This window comes from Phasianus colchicus, chromosome 5 (genome assembly GCF_987193195.1).
Source record: "Phasianus colchicus chromosome 5, bPhaCol1.hap1.1, whole genome shotgun sequence".
Taxonomy (NCBI): Eukaryota; Metazoa; Chordata; class Aves; order Galliformes; family Phasianidae; genus Phasianus; species Phasianus colchicus.
Genome location: NC_143440.1, coordinates 11949075 through 11964808, shown reverse-complemented (window position 1 = coordinate 11964808; position 15734 = coordinate 11949075). Strand labels below are relative to the sequence as shown.

Below are 15734 nucleotides of genomic sequence, written 5' to 3'. Positions count from 1 at the left end.
ACCACATGAGGAAGAACAAACATTGAAGAAAGAACCTTGGAAAAGTATGCTGAAGAGCAATAGTCTGGAAGAACAAGAGTTAGGTATCAAGAGAGAGGAAAAGGGAAGTGTTCTACTTTGTTAGAAAGGATTCTGCCTCCATCAAAAAATCATCCGCAACATCTTAACACATTTCATCTTATCAGAAAGACTAGGCATTCTGGTCTTCTTCTGGTTCAACTACATAGTATGTGGTGGGGAAAAAACAACAACCAAACAAACCCACACTAAAGCTCTCAAAATCTTGTAACCTACAATACCACAGAAAAAAAAAAAAAAAAGATATTTCTTCTAAAGCTCTTCAACATACATTTAACACATTATACATAAAATCATAGGATGTATCCAGAATATTTCCATGACAGAACAAATGAAAAGAACCAAATTAAGACTGGGTGGGTAGTGTAAGTAGGGTGGAGTGATAATGATGAAAAATTAGACATGGCAAAAAGGAGCTGACCGCATCCTTGAAATAGTTCACATCCAGATGCCTTAGTATTTATACTTTTTTTTTTCCAAAGGTGTAGTATGCTTTTAGATAAAGCATAGTTTTTACTGAAGGAGAGGAATGTAGAAGAAGAAAGAAAGAGTGTCTGTTACACATTTCTAGCCTTTATATTTTCATTAAAATTGCTCCCCTGACTTGACATGCAATTAAGAAACACGTGAACACAATCAACATTACAAACAGACACAAGAGATTCTGTAGTCACAGTTACTCCAAAACATCAGAAAGTAAGAGCACTGAGGAAAGAAATCACAATTCATTTGCTAGGTATTAAATTCAAAACAACAATGCTCTTTAATCCCAACAACATGATTATGAAAAAAAAGTACACTCAATAACCAAAAGGCACTACTGTTTAATTCACTACAGGGCTTTAGCTAAATTTTTTTTTCTACTGATTTCAATTACAAGTCTCACTGAGCAGTTACTTTTTGCAAAGCACAGGATGCCTTGAATCTGTTTATCAAAGGCTTTCTTTACATACAAAAATTACAATGCCCAACCATTCAGATGAAATAAAGTAGCACAGACCATTCTTCCTTCACATACAGAGATACTTGAGCACATACACACAAATGTTTCTAGCAGTATAACTTTTCTAGGAATGAAAATGCTTTCATCTTTGGCATTGCTATATTCACACATATGAATTACTGCAGATGCTACTACTAAGAAACCTAAACAATCCTGCTGCAACCTTAATGAGCTACATCAGAACAGTCTGAACTGACTGCCTTCGTCCATGTGAGAATACATACAAGCTATATCTTATGTCACTAAAATTTCATTTTCCATCAAAAGCTTAGTTAAAATAAGGAAAAAAAATTTGCTGAAAAAAGGAACAGGAAAAAACGTAACTGATTTGTTTAGGGAAGTCTCTCCAACAGGATTAAGTCAGAATATAAATAAAAACAGTTTCAGGAAGACCAAAATTGATAATGGTTATAAAACACTCACAAAACAGTAAGTTTCAGAAACATACACCCAGAAAAACAGATAATATTATTCAGTATTAGCAATGTTCTACTTGGATATCACGTGCCTTAAAAGTCTAATATGCTAAACAGATGGAATTTTGACTAACAAAAGCTAAATGCAGCTTTCACCTGAAGTTCATCAGTTCAGAAAAATAGGCAAACCACATTTCAGCATTTCTCAGTTACAATTTCTATCTAATTATGATCATCTTCACAGATTTCCTATTTTCACTTATACATGATACTTGGAGTATTGGATTCCTATAGCAAAGTACAGTAGAAATCTTTTCATGTTTGATCTCCCATTCACTTGTACAGTAGAGACTGGCTGAATAACAGGATCAAAGATTTCTCAACATTTCCTTTTCCATTTTCCCAGATGACAATCCAACACTAGTGATTTTCTTTCACTGGGCAACAAATTAATTCATGCTAGTCAATAACTAATCTGAATTTGTGTGGCTAATTAGCAGAATGTCTACAGGTGTAGAACAATCAAGACAACACATTTTCATTTTCCAAGAACATTAAAATTCCAATAAGGTCAGGACTAACCATATTCTCAAAGGCAACTGATATCGCAAATACAATCTTCTTTTAGATCTTAGTAGCATTATTAAAAAGGCTTCAGATTACATAGACTCATAGACTCTCCCAACATGTGAAGGAACCACAACGATCATTGAGTACAGCTTCTAACTCAATACAGAACCACACAAAATTAAAACCCTATGTCTGAGGGTGTTGTCTGAATGCTTCCTAAACTCCAGCAGCTTTGTGCTGTGACCACTGCCCTCAGTAACCTGTTCCAGTGCCCTATCACTCTCTTACTGAAGTATATTTTCCTAATACACAACCTGACTCTCCCTTGACACAGCTCCATGCTGTTCCCTCAGGCTCTGTTACTGTCACCAGAGAGACATCAGTGCTGCTCCTCCATTCCCATCATGAGGAAGCTGTAAAAGCCATCAGGAAACCTTCCCTTGGTCTTCTCCTCTTTAGGCTGAAGAAGCCAAGTTACTTCAGCCACTTTCCATACCTCTTGCCCAGCAGATTCTTCAACATCTCTTCACTTCAAATGCTCTCTGATAGTTTTATGACTTTCTTAGATTATGGAGCCCAAAACCACACACAGTATTTAGGGCGAGGCCACACCAGAGCAGAGAGGGACAATCCCTTTCCTCACCCAGCTGGCATTGATGAGCCTGATACACCCCAGAGTACCACTGGACCTTCAGGCTACCATAGCAGATCACTGACTTACTATTCAACTTGACATCAAACTGGTGTTCCCAGATCTATTTTCATGAGATTGCTCTACATCCTCCTGCCCTCCAGTCTGTATGTGCAACCAGGATTACCCCATCTTAAGTAGAAAATCCAGCACTTGCTCTTGTTAAACTTCATGCAGTTGATGATTGCCCAGCCTTCCAATCTGTCAAGATCACTCTGCAAGTTCTCTCTGTCCTTGAACGAGTCAACAGCTTAATATCATCTGCAGACTTGCTCATTGTACGTTCAACTCCTGTATCCAGGTCATTTATAAACACTTTAAAGAAAACAGGCCCTACAGTTGAGCCCTGGGGATACCCACCTAGTCTGGCCACTAGACTGATGTAACTCCACTTAATATAACATACTAAGACCAACCCATCATCCAATTGTTCTCCCATCATGTTACGTCCAGCTGTATCCAGCAGGATACTCTGGGAGACATCATAACAAGCTTTGCTAAAAATAATAAAACCCTCCAATCCACCAACTTTCCTTGGTCAACTTGATAGGTAAATTTGTCATAAATGAAAGTGACATGATGGTTAGTTTGCACTGATTCTAGATTGTTTTCCTCTACTGAGAATATAGAAAAAAATTAAGTGAAAGTCTGTTTACTTCTACACACTTGTGCACATGTAATTAAACAGCAGAAAACTGTCAATTTACTGTTACAGTAAGCCAAAACATTCAAAACTAATTCGGTCCTGGTCACCTTGCAATGAAATGAGATGGTTCTGAATGACTCCTAGAATGAGAAATGACCTTTTACAGACATTAAGCAAATGTCGATAAGCCCTGTAAACAAACTCAGATTTAGAGTAAGAATCAGGAGAGCTATACTGTGGTTGAGCTTGCTAACACAATTTTAAGAGACCATTAGAAAAGTTGAATAGGCTTCATATCCTTTTCAATTGCAAGAACTCAAATCCCAAGTAAGCTGTTAAGAACATGAACATTCATATCCTTCTTTCAGTATGTTCAATGACAAGCATAGTCCTGTAACTGTTATCTACCTTGTTCAGAACCATACTATTGCTACTAGTAGTGAAATATTTAAAAGGAAAAGGGAGGAAAAAAGAAATGTGAATAAAATTTAAATTACACGAAATAATAAATCAAAGACCTAAGCTCTGACATTTTGATTTCTGGTGGTCCATATGTTTTACATATTACAAAACCATCATCATAAACAATCCTTCCTAAAGAATACAATTCACATTCTTCCTAAACCATCCTATCTCATTTGTTTACAGTTTCCTTTTCAAAAGCTTCATTAAATTGAAGACAGCGTGAGCAAGTTGAAACAATTCATAAAGAAAAAAAGATCCCTATTAAATAATGTCAACATCAAAGGCAACAATAAGTAATCTTCTGTGAAGGGAAGGCTGTGAAAGCATCTTTTGAGCTGGTTAAAAACTGGCAATTATCAATTTCATTTTGACATGAATAAAAGGGAAGAATGTGTACATGCTTTAATCTTCTTACATACTTTATAACAGAAAAAAAAAATCAAACCACCTTAAGATATTTTGAATGAATATTTAGATAAGTCTGTACAAGCACAAGCAAGTTTATGTAATTGAGAAGAATTTTACCTTATGTGTTTGATTTGTCCCTTAGTATTCATAGTCCTACAGTTTTTGTTAGTAGACAATGATCTTGTATTCACCCAAACTGAAGATATCAGTTGGGCAGAGGTAACCACTGCAATAATATGCCATGCAGCCTGCCCCAGGGCTTGGTATGAGGTGCTGTTACAAAAAAGTCAGAGAAGAGAAACATGAGCACTTGGTCAATGGCACACTCTTCCCAGAGATCTCCAGTAATCAAGAAAGATGAAGTAAGATAAAGAAGGCATGAAGTCTTAATGGAAAATTACGAGGACAACATTCAGCTTACTTTGCCCCTTTATGTGCAGTGAAATTATCACTCCAGAAAGCAACAGACTTCTGCGTGAATGTAGATTTATCAGTATCTGTGAGCAATTTTTTGTTCAGATCACAAAGAGGAAATTCTAGTTTATTGCTGTTCTTTGACACTAAGGCCCACTCATCCCTCCCTCTACCCCCTGCTCAACTTTAATAATGCACTCATGAAATATCAGCTGCACTATTTTATATTTCACTATTCACAAGACACTCTCCTGTAGCAAATCTGTCTAACAAATGTCTTTCCAGAAAGCTGATGAGATTGCTTGAAGAATGCAGAAAATACAGACATACTTAGTCAATTGGAAACGTAGAAATGGGCTTTGAAAATATTTGGAAATTTAGAAAAAATTGGTACTCATCTCACAGATCTGGAATGATTCATTGAAACCAATCATTTTGAAGAACTTACGCATCTAAAAGCTTCTTATTTTTCAGGCTTCATCAGATGGTTTAATAAAATTGTATGCTTTCCTACAAACCTTACAAAGCAAAGGTTAGTCAAACAAACATTGCATATCGCTCATTGCATAAATAAAAATATCCCAAATTTCACTATGCTTTTCATTAGACATTCAAAATGAATGGGATTACTTCAGTATAAGAACAGAATTTACATATCAGAACTCCTTCCAGAGACTATCCCATTTTTAATCAGTTAACATCAGTGCTTTCAAAAACTCTGAATGTTGAGTTTATACTACATTGATGTCTGAGTAAAATTGTTCCAGGACACTCCAGGACACTCTTTGCTTAGTATGGCTAAGTTCGGAAGGACAGGCAGTATTCTCATAACAACTCTCATGAGACTCCACTTGGAGGTACTGCATTCTTGTGTTGTGGCTCCAAGTTGAAAGACATGGATCTATTAAAGCAGGACAAGAAAAGAGCCAAAAAGACAACCAAAAGCTTGAAATACCTCTCCTGTGAAGACAGGCTGCGAAAGCTGGGGCTGTTGAATCTACAGAAGAGAAGGCTCCAGGAAGACCTTACAGCAGCCTTCTTGTACCAAAACAGGGCCTACATGAAAGGAAGGGAGAGACTCTAACAGGGAATGTAGTGATAGGACAAGTGGTGAGGGATTTAAACTAAAAGAGGGTAGGTTGAGATTACACATTAGGAACATATTTATTTTTCACTATGAGGGTGGTGTGGCACTGGAACATGCAGCACAGAAAAGCCATAGATGAGCCATGCCTGGAGCCATTTAAGGCCAGGTTAAGTGGGGCTTTGGGCAACTTGTTCTAGTGGGAGGTGTCCCTGTAGGGTACTTGGAAGTGAATGATCTTCAAGGTCCTTTTCAACCCAAACCACTATGATTCTAAAACAGTCTTTTTTTCCCCCTGAATCTGGGAAACCACTCTTGCAGAAGAAAAAGCAAAACCACTTTGCCAACTTATGGTCTAAAACATAGCTTATTTTCTGGTAAGCCTGTGCATGTGCATTCCAAACGTTCTATTGGGAGGATAATCTGAGAAATTTATGTAAGCCATTCTTAATACAAATTTTCACCATTTTATAAGCTATGGGTAATATACTTTGAAAACTTGATTTTATTCAAATCTGTGACCATTGTATGATCTAGGTCAAGAATTAGCAGTCACTCAATGTTGTCTCATAAACATATTCAGTTTTCAACTGTTTTTTCTTTAACACCCTCTATATAATTACCTCCTTCTTATTTCTATGCACACTAATTGATTCTCTAAGGATCTACGCACTTATTTTTTATCACATTGCCAGATAAAATGAAAAAATACAACAAATTTTTATTTCCCTAAATCACTCTACTTCATACAGTATTCAGTGCTACAGTACGCACAGCTCCAATTATCATTTATAGATATTATTACTATTACCATTCACGAGTATTAATCTTCCAAATATTACTCCAAACAGCCTTCCTATTCTCCAAATTAGCCACTTGAGGATCAGGACAGTACCATTTTAATTGTTTTCTTAGTGCTAAAGACAGCAGAAAGGTACTATGGAAGTCACAACATATAGATGAAACGTCAAATGTTGGCAGGCTTAGACTAAATGAAAAATCATTATGTATCTTTATAGCAGTAGATACCAGATTAAGAGAGGTAGTATCTTTGTAAATTTCCCAGTAAGACAGACTTTTTAAAAAACTGGATCCTGTAAGTAAAAAAATTCATCACTGCTTCCACTTGTTACCAACTCTAATGCTATATCTAGACCAAAGCCTGGGTCTCACTTTCTTTTGTGCAGTTATTTATAGCAGTGTTAAGTGTTGAACCCTTTTTAAATTGACGTAGTGGTATAGGTTAGAAGGAACATTGTGGAAAAATATTTTAATCACTAAATTATCTGGTCTATTCCAGAATACAAATGAAAAAGAAGTTGAAAAAAGACATAGATGCACAGTATATGGCTCCACGTACTCAGTTTGAATAAAGACTGTTCAAAGATGGATGAAAATATCTCACAGTATTTCTCTATAGTACTCCACTGTACAGCAGGAGAACTTCAAACTCTTCCATGCTGCCTGGCCAACATCTCTCTCACTTAAGAGACTAGGAAAGTTTTCTCTTGGGCTAGCTGATCCTCAGCTTCTTTGCCAAGATCACCAGCAAAGCTATCAATTATCACATCACAAAAAAGAGCAAAGAACCACGCTGTAGGAGCTGGCATAAAACTATCAACTCCTTTCACATACCTCTTCGTGGCTATCAGATGGAAGTAGTTTTGGGTTCCAACCAATTATTTCAAGTAATCGATTTTTGAGGTGGAGGGGAGAAATTAGTCAAAATGATGTCACAAGGTCTTACTAGGTCTTACTAAAGCTTATGTCATGACATTATCCAAAGGTCTGACAGTTCCGTATTTAGACATATCAGATTCTCTTGTTACTTCAGTACCTCAATGCTTCACATTCATTTTTAGGTGGGAGTCCAATGCGTCAATGCCAGCAAGCACGCTAACGCTTGTTCACCGGAATCTGTAGTGCTGGCAAACATTTGACTGCAACTCTACTTAAGGTTCTCAAGTGTATTTCAGCGCACTCAGGGTATTAGAGCTTTATATCATTTGAAAGAATCCTTTATTTTTAGTGCTAAATCAACAAAGCTGTTAGTGTCATTTTCAGTCATCTACTGGGAATTCAAAATTACACTCAGCTGCAAACTATTGACACTCCTCTTAACAAAAAAATGTTTTTAATAAATCTTTACATTAGCCTATGAGATAAAAAAATCTTTACCATGAAATATACAAGTGTATAAGTGTTTTATGAAAGTTTTATTAACTTTACAAAAGAAGAATTGGCAGTGAACCATGAACATCCTGTACTCCTAACACGTGGTTATAAATTACATGTTCTTTCCAATAACATCTGAAAAAGAGACTGTAATTTAAATTTCAAAACCACTTGGCATACCTACTATATAGTGCTGACATGAAGTAAAGGGAGGATCTGGAGAGACTCAAACAAAGAGTGAAAATATAAAGACATCCTTAGCTAAAAAGCTGCTGATGAATACAATTCCTTTCCAGCTGGACAGGGATCAAGTACTTGCTTGTCATATCATTCAATGCACTGTTCAATCAGGGATTCTTCCTTTCAACAAAAAGAAAACTTAAGTGCTGCTAATCATCCCTTGTAGAACTTTATCTTGCAGATACCTTCTTTATGTCAGGATTTCTCAATGACCATTGCCAACAGTAGAAGGATCAAAGTTGTTATTAAACAAAAATGCAAACATGCCTTTACTGATGGGGAAAAGCAGTTATCTCCTGTTCTTGCACAGAAGATTTGCAGCCACTAGCAGCTTAATGATATTTAGTGTGAAGTGAAAAAAATCCAAATGAAGACTCTGAAGAATATCAATAGAAAACACTTTCCATTTCTATGTGAATATGACTGCTCAATTTAAGACAACTTATTTCTTCTAATTTCTAGTATATATACGCCACTTCATCCATTTTAAAGTCATAAAACATACAAAATTCATATTTTTGAATACAGTTTTTCATACCACAAACTATTTTCTGAAATGGTATAATATTTTTACATCCTAGAAATGCCTTTAATAGATGGTGGCATATGTTGCATATGTTTAGAAGAAATCATTTTTTTTTTTTTTTAAAGTAATTTCATGCAACTCATCCTCACAGTGCCATCTGGATAAAACTGGTTTTTCTGCCTTCCAGCACTATGTAAAAATCCAGAGAAAAGCTAGCTGCCAGTGGCTTGAACAGAATGCAAGCCGATCGAGGGAAAGCCAAGATGAAAATTCCTCAAAGACCAGTCCTTGGTGCAAAGGAAACACAAGAGTATTATGAGAAGAGCAAGTGAGAAACAAAGATGACATCCACACACACAGAGCTAATCCTAAAGTAAAACAATACACAACACACCACAGTTCATGATAAAAAAGATGAACAATATTTTATAACAGCACAATTAAAAAATCTAAATAAATTTAGATAATAATTAATCACAGGTCTGCTTTTGCAAAATAAGTTAAAATAAGAAAGAAAGATGACTAAAAAGAACTATCAGAAAGTTTACAAATTCAGCAGGCCATTTTATGTCTGAATAGGATACATCTACACTTGCAGCAGTCCCTTATAGAGAAGTAATCTTAGAACTGTGATACATGTCTGACACTGGAGAAAGTATTCAGAAACAGGACTAGTTCACTGGACAGTCCGGACCAGGTAGAAGATCAAGTGATAGAAAGCATGAGCATCAGCCCAGAGAAGTCTGCTGGGAAAAGCAGTCAGTGCATGCTAACATTAAGCAAGAATTAATTCCTCTAGACACTGTAGATCACAAACTGTGCGAAGAGCTGTAACAAAGTTCTAATTCACAGCATGGATTGCAATAATCTGAGGTAAAGCTACTGGAAAAACTAGTAGTCACTGATAACATTTCAATTTTTTTTCTAATCTTCTTAATATGATAGACATGCATATCACAGAAAAAAACAGAAATATTATTCCTAGCTAACTAGATTCTAATGATGTGGAAAACCAAAGTGTAATCTGCTTTGCACAGGTTTTGAAGTTTGTAAGTCCTGCAAATAACTGATGTTTATATGCATTACTTAGTCTGAATAAGGAAAAAAATAGTTAAATTTCAAATCAATTCTAAAAATTCATGTCAATCAAGGTCAAATACAGTGGTGTTTTGGTCTGAAATAATTGTTCTATTCAATTTCAGAATAAGTAATTTTGTTCAGATTTACAATACTTTCTGATCTTAAAGTACTTTAAAACTGCAGGTAATGTTCTTCAAATACTACAATAGAACCATATGTTTTAAATAGAATAACAAAATGTTATGAAAATATATTTTGGTTTAGTTTTTCTTAACTTTTCTAAAATTGTTGCAATGACAAATTCTCATTCATGTAAAATGCTTTAGGGAAGAGTGATCTCTGTCAAATCACTCATTAAAGCAGGACTTACAGGCTGAATATTCAGAAAATGTGATTTACAGACATTGATCTACCACTGGAAATACATTCTTTGATTTTTTTTTTTTAAGCTGAATTACAGACTCAATAGAAGTAAAACTGGATGTTAATGTTGTTTTGACATAGTACTGAAATGCTTTGTAATACAAAGACTTTTTCTTGTATTTTATTCAAATATGTAACTAAAATAGATTAAAAAATTGAATTTTGCTAGAACACAATTCCTGTATCTTGTGTACAATGCAGTACCATTTCAGTTATCAAGAATACCTGCTCATTTTGCTTAATACAAATTATTCCTTTTAAGACTACATATGATTCTATCCTGAGCATTAGGTGTGAGATCATGAATTTTTGTTTAAATAATGTATGCTATTAATGTTAGAGGTCCCATTCATCAGATGGCACTGAACCAGTGACACAAGATTTATGTACAAATAATTTAATCCCTAATATAACCTATTTTATAATGGCACTAAGTATACAAAAGCATTATTTTTTGATTTTCTGAATTATCAATACTATATTTCACTCTGTTTCGATCAATTCATGTCATTTATGCTCATGTAATCTTCATTCCCAAATTCTATTTGGGACTAGCTTGAGGAGAATCAGAGAACTGAAAAGAAACAGAAAACAAGCAGGAATTGGTAGGGCTAAACAATTATACCATGGCTTCAGTGTTGCTGTCATTGCAGCATCATCTTTTTAAATTTGTCAAGCACAACACTGAAACAATCAACACAGTTCTCACTGTCTAGTGAGCTTTCATTAGAGATATTTAGACTCTGCTAAACCTCAAGACAACAATTTGCATCTGCTTAAAGATGACACAATATGTCAACTTCAATCTTTATTACTACTATCTCTTTGGTCTTTTTTTTTTTTTAAGAAAAACAGATAAAAATAAATACAAAAATAAAGAAGAAGAAAGCATAACAATAATCAATACCTGAGTCCTTTACAGTAAAAAAGGAATTTCATTCTTAATATGTTAAAAAAAACAGTCTATCCTTGACTGAAGAACTGGGAACCTTTGACCAAATAAATTAATTTCCTCAGTTCTGAATAAGTGACACTCTCTACAAAGTAGAACTTGCCCTTCTATGAAATGTGTTAAAGGCAAATGTCATCTATATAGTGTGAATGTTGGATTACAAGGACATGATGTTAATCATAGATCACAGTGCTATGATACAGGAGAAAAAATAAAAAGAAGCAATGACAAGGAGAAACATGTACCACAGTTAAAAATAGAACTCCTTTGCCTACAGCAGGATGACACTAAAGTATTACATACAAAGAACTTCTGGTAAGTGAACTCTAATGGTTATATAATACATTAGATAGAGTGCTACAAAAATAAGTGGCTTAATATGAAAACTAAACCCTTTTTAGAAATCTAAGATAGAACAGCTGCTTTAATGCAGGCCTGAAAGAACACCCCTAGCTTGAACCATTTGCCTAATCCCACTATATTCAATTATGTGTCCCATGGGTGAATGATTATTAGTATGATAATGGAACTACGTGTTGTCTAACTGTCTTCTGACACTGGCATATAATACAGAACACGTCTCTGATGTTTGTAGGGCTTAGATCAACTGAACACTGGAGGAAGCAAACGAAATAGACCATGTGGCTGATGTTGTAAGCAAGACACAAATAGAATTTTAAAAATAGGAAAACATTCATGGTTTGGTGGCCCAGCTAATAGATTCACATCTGGAAAACCAAAAACAACAAATATACTACAGTAGTACTCTTGTTCAAAATGCAGGATAATATACCTCTTTCTAAAATAAAACCTATCAACATCTACAAGTTCACATGAAACTGATCTTATTTTTATGAGAGGCCAAGATTTGCATCGCATAGCAAAGGAGGTAAGGGAGATAAAAAAAGGGGGGGTATAAGATATTGTCACAAAGAACCTTAGGAAAGTGAAGGCATGAAGGGACAGAAAACGCAAGAGCAAGGTGCGTGTGATACTTGGTTTCAAAAATTCTGTCTCAGAGGAAATAATAGGTAGATGACCACGGTGTACCAGTATAAAGAAAAAACATGGGGTTTTACAAAGATTTGAACATGGGTGAGCAAAAAACAACCAAAGACAGAACCAAATCAAACATCTATCCCTGCATCTCATATTTATGACTCCTTTTGCACACACATCATTCTGCAAGGAAGTTACATTATAACTTCCAGGAGGAAAAAGATCAGCACATTGTATCAAAGAAAGCTTTTAGCAGCTCTTAATATTTGTAATAGGCAACTGATCATTCAAAAGTTTCAAAAGGGAATAGAACTCTACTTATGAAAGCACAAAGTGACAAAAAGACAGACCTTTCAAACATGTTTGGTGAGGTAACCTTCCACCTCATCGTTATTTTCTGTTTATTCAAATCTGCTCATCTATTCTTTCAGTGGGAACTCTTGAGCACTCTTGCATACCTGACAGAACTGGACATTATAGAGTTTTGTCAGTATGTTTCATCTTAGAGCTCAGCAGTGCACAGGTCCTAAATAGCTGTCATATTAAAAGAACAAAATTTTTCAGAGATAAAGGAAAACTTTAACATGATTTCACTCTTCCTTGCAAGAAGGACTCAAAGGAAATGAAGGTGAAAAAAACCCTTAAAAAAAAGGCAAGAGTGACTGATATAGTTTAAGAACAGTGAAAAACCTTCAAAGAAATACAAAAGTATTCTGACATACAGGTATTTCAGAACTTTAGTGAAAACACTAATCTTGGAATACAAGTTCTGTTCTCTACATTCATTCTAACTGGAGTAATTTTATCTGAGACTTGTTTTGTACATATTTGTCTGCTCAGACATGGAGTAGGCTTAAATTTACAGAATATATTGTCTTCTTGAATGTCACTTAAAACTAAAATACAGAAATCAAATTTCCACTGCTGTAAAATGATTAATAATGTGATAATGACTAACAGTACCAGCTTCTCTTCTCCCTAACCTTAAAAAGTTAATATAATTTAACCAATCACATTAATGGAGTTGATTCTATCTTATTAACATATGAGTAATTTTAACCACATTAGAAAACCCAACTGAATCACAATTTGCTTCCTGCATTCTAGATCCAGAAAGCTCAGCATACAAACCAGCACAAAAGCAGCTACCAGCTTTAATATGAATTACTTGCTGGAAAGGTAGGATTCTGCTTTTTGGATAGAAATTTCCAATATGTTAGAGAGAAAGGGGAGAGAAACATAAGACAAACAAATGAAAAAACAGCCTTGACCACATTTCTTCTGTGGAAAAATATTTGCTACTAAGAGGCCTGGAATGGAATCAAAAATGTTTCATTTTGCTTCCCATTATTATTTGGATACAAACTAAGTTTAGAGCCTAGATAACACTGCCTACGATTTAAGTCAAAGAAAATAAATGTGTTTTATCTTGTTTATGTCTCCTCATACAACAAGGCTCTTCTGTTCTTGACAGTGTCAGTAAAGGCAGATACACAGGGCAAAATGTGCCTGAAGTTTAGCTATTACTATTGGAAGAATAAGATGGTGAGAAAGGAAGTCCAAAACCAAAAGTGAGAGCACTAAATCAAGACTGAAGAGATTTTAGTAAAACGCAATCAACAATTAATATCTACAGCTGTATACATGGTTTGGTACAAGCAGACTAGTGAAACGTTGACTTATATCAATTTCTCCTTGCAAATCTCTGCTCTTTCTTCATAATGCAAAACTATTTTAGAAAGTTTTGATTACACCTATTTCAATGCATTTTCTCTATACAATCCACAAATAATAGTTGTAAATTTGCAACATATTTACACGCAGTTAAATTTTAAAAGGTATTTCACTGTGTTCCATAAAACAATGAAATTGGACAAGTAGGATGGACACAGGTATTTACTGATGATAAAGAACTTCAATAATAATAATTCAGGAACTCAAAATTGAATAAGCATATCTGTAACTTTTTAACACTGATGTAACTTCTTCCTTGCAAGCAAAAAATTCTAAATTGGGAACTGCTAGGAACTGTTGCTGTGGTTGCTCTACCCTTGGAAATACAAGAGACATTTTAAAGGGAATACACACCAGCTAAGTTTAGACATTGAAACATATCTGTAGGAAAAATGGTTTATATATATACTCAGCAGTGTTTATATATATTCTGTAGTGTCATTCCTATCGATAGTATTCCCCGCGCCTGCTGGTCAGAGCAATCGACATATGTAGTGTTCTGCAGATGCAGCTGCAGTAACACAGCTGGACACAATGTTCCATGCATCTGGTGCACAGATGTTTGATTGTGGCCTTGGTAGCCAGCCAGATTTTAAGGAACCGTTAGTTCTTGGAGTGAAATTGAAAGAACAAGAGAATTGTGCACTGGTAGTAATAATCCAATTTTTCTAGCTACCTTAACCACTTTCTCTGCAAGGCTGATACACAGCAATTTTCTCCTACCTTCCCGGAATTCAGGATCCAGAAGAGACGAATGAATTGGGATTAAGCAGGCAAGAAAATCAAAGCTCTGTTCTTTGCTCTCCCAGAAGTCTCGTTTTCAGCCTCTTTTCAGTAAAAGCTCAATCCACAGCACCTAGAAGACAATGGGAAGAAAAAAAAAAGAGCTTTGGAATCTACCTTGAAGTCTGACATGATTACCTGGCAATCTTAGAATTCAGCATTTGTAGCAGTACTGTCAGAAACAATTTTAAAGAAATTTAAACATGTTCTCATCTCATCATTCACAAACTACCAATATTTTACCAGCATCTTCTTCAAACAGGTTTAAGTTTTAATTTCATGTTATCTATAAGTCACTGTTGGGTTTTGTACTGATCCACATGCAGCATTCCAGAAATACACACCCACATCACAACAGAGTACACGTGTACTCCTGATAAAACAACATGATTTTCAGTCTCTCAATACAATTCAAAATCATGTAAAAAAGATTAAATGAGTAAACACATTCATTGAAAAAACACTTGCTTTTCTGGCAATGTTTTCTGTCCCTCAGAACACCTGTTCTTCATGCACCTTGCAAGGCACATTATCCATGTAACACAATTGCTGCTCCAGTTGCAATTACAGTTCAATTGTTAAATACGTAAAATTGTAATTAATATATCAGTATAATTTTTAAGACAGTTTTTAAACTAAACACGCATTTTCAGAAACACAAAGTGTACAATTAAAAGGATGCATTTCTCCTCAGGAAAAAGTTATTGTTACGCTACCATCAAAAACTCTAAGACTAAAAAAGAATTTTTATTTCTCATGCTGCAGATAATGGCAAAACAGATATGCCCATTGAAATCAAAATGTTATATGAAAATATAGTTTTCAATGCAAAAATATAATGTTAAATATTTTAAGCTAACTTTTACTAATACTGTTGGCCATCCTAACCTCATAAGCAGCACTAGTATCATTAACAATACAACAATTACTCAGCTGTTACAAAAATTTTTCAAGTTTTGTTTTCACTTTTACACCACATTTCATTGTGAACAAGGCAGGAAAACAAACAGCAAAACACACCAAAAAGCCCTAAACATTAATGGAAAC

The 15734-nt window shown here is 35.0% G+C and overlaps 1 long non-coding RNA gene across 5 annotated transcripts in view; it reads right to left on the bottom strand.

The window, feature by feature from the left end:
- The window catches only part of LOC149917743 (uncharacterized), a 310433-nt gene that overhangs the window by 117096 nt on the left and 177603 nt on the right, over positions 1-15734 (bottom strand). For all 5 annotated transcript variants that reach the window (XR_016466710.1, XR_016466711.1, XR_016466712.1 and 2 more), the window contains one exon: positions 14628-14760. This is a non-coding gene — a long non-coding RNA (uncharacterized LOC149917743). The remainder of the gene's footprint in view (positions 1-14627; positions 14761-15734) is intronic.